Below are 4,423 nucleotides of genomic sequence, written 5' to 3' on the forward strand. Positions count from 1 at the left end.
TCCCTTTACACCTTCTCCCACCCTCACAGGTCAGCAACAAATTCTCTGCCAGAAAAACACAGGCAGAGTAGAGCTGATGTCACCACTTCCAAGGACCAGCAATGAAGCAGGCAGTCTTGCCCCGGTCTTCCTATCTTCCTGACTCTCCCCTCAGTCTTTAAACAGTTAGACATAGAGCTAGGTACTGGCTCTAGGACATTAAGCAATACTCGCCCTACCCTCGCAGGCCATACATCTAACAGGAGATTGTGTTCTGTTTAGTTCTCCTACCCAATTATCTTGGGAGCTGTTTCTTCTAAGTCTAGGTTTTTCTCTTCTGTAAAATCACAGGGTTTCTCTGGGACCTCTAAGTCTGTTAAAAATGGGAAACCACTTAAAGCCCCTGAATTCAAGTTGAATGAAACTGACAGAGCCCAGACCCAAGAATACAGGGTTGAGTGGTGACAGGTACTCTCCATTCCTGGAGCTCCCCCTCTGCCTGGAGAGCGGATTGGGGGTCTGATGGTCCCCTGGCCCCTGGTGGTTTGCAGCCTGGGCACATGTACACACACGGAGTTTTTGGTTCGTCCTGTAGGTAGGCTGCTCGAAATGTCCACTGCTCTTTATTCTTTCATTTCACTGAAGGAGCAGGTAGTGGGCCCCAGGCCTCACATCATGTAGTCAGTGCTGTTGGCGTCACACTTGCCACGGTGACATTCAGTGGCTACTGGGTACATATACAAAGAGCCTGTGTGGTGAACACAGCTAGGCACCCTAACCAAGTCATGCATCAGCTCCTTGAAGGTACATGTGCTCTGGATGTTGGGACTGCCTGAGTCCTGGTACACCAGATTCTGAGGAGTTTAGGAAGGGGACAGTTAGGTTATAATATTCTGGAAGTTTCTTTTTGGCTTAGTCAAAATGAGACAGGGATTTAATACTGCTTGCTCTACTATTTGTTCTCTGAAGACCAACTTCTAGGATCTTTAAGCACAGGAAATGTGACCTCATAAAGAAGTTTACGTTACACTACTTTTCTGAACTGCCGAAGTGTTATAGAAAATATGACTGCCTCCTTTCTCCCCACCATGTAATACCCACATGTTTAATATTTGTATAGCTCTCTAAAAACTTTGAATTTATATGGCATGAAAGCATGTAGAGATAAATGAATAAAGAAGATACGACCTTTGGAATATAAATTTTTTTGTACTTAATAATCTGAAGCTATGTTAATGACAGATAAAAACATATAACATTTGGGTTTAATAGCTCAGAAAAATATTTTCAAGTACTCTTTTCTATGTATATTTAAAAGAGGAATAAGAGTCATAAGCTGAATTATTGATACTTTGCCTAAGATGTGAGGGGATTCTCATATTGGATTCTGGACAATCTATTGCTTTTTTAAGTTCTTCCTTGCCACTGCCTTAAATTCTTATATTCGCAGGGTTCTTAGTCCAAAAGTATATGACACAGTTTCAATATCAGTATATTTAATTCAAGCCAAATATATTTCACTCTTCTAGTTGCCCAATGAGAAAATAATCGGCTTTAAGGGAGAAAAGGGGCTGCTGGTTAATTCCTTTCCCTGGCTGGCCACCAGGTCTATATCCCACCTAAGTGCAGTGAGTTAAGTTTCATTGATCAAATTCATTTAATATCAAATAAAGTATATTCATTAAAATGCAGCCACCTTCAATTTCAGTTTATTGAACTCCTGCACAGCCAGATGCAACAGAAAAATGGCAAAGAAGAAATGCTTTCCCTGATAACTGGTCTATTGTGAAGAAGCTGTGAGAATGTAGACAAATGGTTTAATGCCTCTATGCCTTGATTTTTCTCAACAGCATAAAGGAGGGAGCTGGTCTGCTGATTCCTTTTGTTTCTAGTCTACAGGGATTGATTGTTCTCAGGATGCTTGCTGGCATTTATATGAAAGGTAGACCAATAAAGTGAATTTTTTAATTGGCTGCTTGTGTGTTCTTTTTTTAAAATTTTATTTATTTATTTGACAGAGAGAGATAGCGAGAGAAGGAACACAAGCAGGGGGAGAGGGAGAGGGAGAAGCAGGCTTCCCGCTGAGCAGGGAGCCCGATGCGGGGCTCGATCCCAGGACCCTGGGATCATGACCTAAGCCGAAGGCAGACGCTTAACGACTGAGCCACCCAGGTGCCCCGCTGCTTGTGTTTTTATTTGGCTTTAAAGACATTTTAGTACTACCCCTGTTACAGAGGTATGCCTTTTATTATTGCAATTGGCTTTTTGAGAATATTGATAATGTTCTATGATTAAATATAGATAGGTATTCATGCCCATGTTTATCTCTCAATAGGTAAATCTAGCAGAAAAATACTTTCTTTTTTTTTTTAAAGATTTTATTTATTTATTTGAGAGAGAGAATGAGAGAGAGAGAGCAGGAGAGGGGGGAGGGTCAGAGGGAGAAGCAGACTCCCTGCGAGCAGGGAGCCCGATGCGGGACTCGATCCTGGGACTCCAGGATCATGACCTGAGCCGAAGGCAGTCGCTTAACCAACTGAGCCACCCAGGCACCCCAGAAAAATACTTTCTTAAAGTGCAGAATTAATACATTACTGAAGCATTCATTTACATCAATCTAAGCTGTCCCAAATTTACCCAAATTAAATCTAAACCCAGACATTGAAATGATATCATAGTAATTAACCTTAATCACAATACAGACAAGTTGGCTAAGAGAGTCATGGAGAGACAAAATATTGATAAATTGAGAATTAACGAAGCCTGCCTTCTATAGACCCTCAGTACCCTCACTTCCAGCAAAGCAGAGTTCCTACCTGGGTGTAGCAATAGCCCACACACCAAGTGGCATTGATGCTTATGCAGAAGAGGCATTCCTTTCTCCACTGTGATGATGATGTTGGTCAGCTCACAACTCTTGCAGCAAATTGCTCTCCAGTAACAGAAGAGAAAACAAAACTGGACTGACTTCATCCTGGACTAGGAAGCAAACGATTAGAAACTCAGAGTGTTTTAACTGTCATGGACTTTGACCCAGCCACACTGAACTGAAATAAACCTGCTACCCAAACTCCACGATCACATTCAGGTTTAGCAAGCATGTTTTGACAAAAGAGAAACATATTACAGTTGAGAACTCCTCATTTAATTCTTTAAGTGGAGGTGTATTTTTTTAGGGACTAAAACGCCACAGGGAGGGGTGGGGGATATAAAATCAATGCACAGAAATCAGTTACATTTCTATACACTAACAATGAGATAGAAGAAAGAGAAATTAAGGAGTCAATCCCATTTACAATTGCACCAAAAATCACAAGATACCTAAGAATAAATCAAAGAGGCAAAGGATCTATACTCAGAAAACTATAGAATACTCATGAAAGAAATTGAGGAAGACACGAAGAAATGGAAAAACATTCCATGCTTATGGATTGGAAGAACAAATATTGTTAAAATGTCTATGCTACCCAAAACAATCTAGACATTCAATGCAACCCCTGTCAAAATGCCATCAACTTTTTTCATAGAGCTGGAACAAATAATCCGAAAATTTGTATGGAACCAGGAAAGACCCCGAATAGCCAAAGGAATGTTGAAAAAGAACACCAAAGCTGGTGGCATCACAGTTCCAGACTTCAAGCTATGTTACAAAGCTATAATCATCAAGACAGTATGCTACTGGCACAAAACAGACACATAGATCAATGGAACAGAATAGAGAACCCAGAAATGGACCCTCAACTCTATGGTCAACTAATCTTTGACAAAGCAGGAAAGAATATCCACTGGAAAAAGGACAGTCTCTTCAACAAATGGTGTTGGGAATATTGGACAGCCACATGCAGAAGAATGAAACTGGATCATTTTTTTACACCATACACAAAAATAGACTCAAAATGGATGAAAGACCTCAATGTGAGACAGGAATCCATCAAAATCCTAGAGAAGAACACAGGCAGCAACCTCTATGACCTCGGCCACAGCAACTTCTTGCTAGACACATTTCCAAAGGCAAGGGAAACAAAGGCAAAAATGGGACTTCAAAAAGATAAAAAGGTTTTGCACAGCAAAGGAAACAGTCAACAAAACCAAAAGACAACCGACAGAATGGGAGAAGATATTTGCAAATGTCTTATCAGATAAAGAACTTAATCTATAAAGAACTTATCAAACTCAACACCCAAAAAAACCCCAAAAATCCGGTCAAGAAATGGGCAGAAGACATGAACAGACATTTCTGCAAAGAAGACATCCAAATGGCCAATAGACAAATGAAAAGATGCTCCACATCACTTGGCATTAGGGAAACACAAATCAAAACCACAATGAGATACCACCTCACACCAATCAGAATGGCTAAAATTAACAAGTTAGGAAATGACAGATGTTGGTGAAGATGCAGAGAAAGGGGAACCCTCTTACACTGTTGGTGGAAATGCAAGCT

General features: G+C 40.6%; 1 pseudogene; it reads right to left on the bottom strand.

Annotated features, from left to right (window-relative positions):
* Positions 1 to 602: 602 nt before the first annotated feature.
* On the bottom strand, positions 603 to 2,952 carry LOC110575699 (annotated as a pseudogene).
* Positions 2,953 to 4,423: the final 1,471 nt, after the last annotated feature.

The sequence above is a fragment of the Neomonachus schauinslandi genome, chromosome 11, assembly GCF_002201575.2.
Source record: "Neomonachus schauinslandi chromosome 11, ASM220157v2, whole genome shotgun sequence".
In the NCBI taxonomy this organism is placed as follows: domain Eukaryota; kingdom Metazoa; phylum Chordata; class Mammalia; order Carnivora; family Phocidae; genus Neomonachus; species Neomonachus schauinslandi.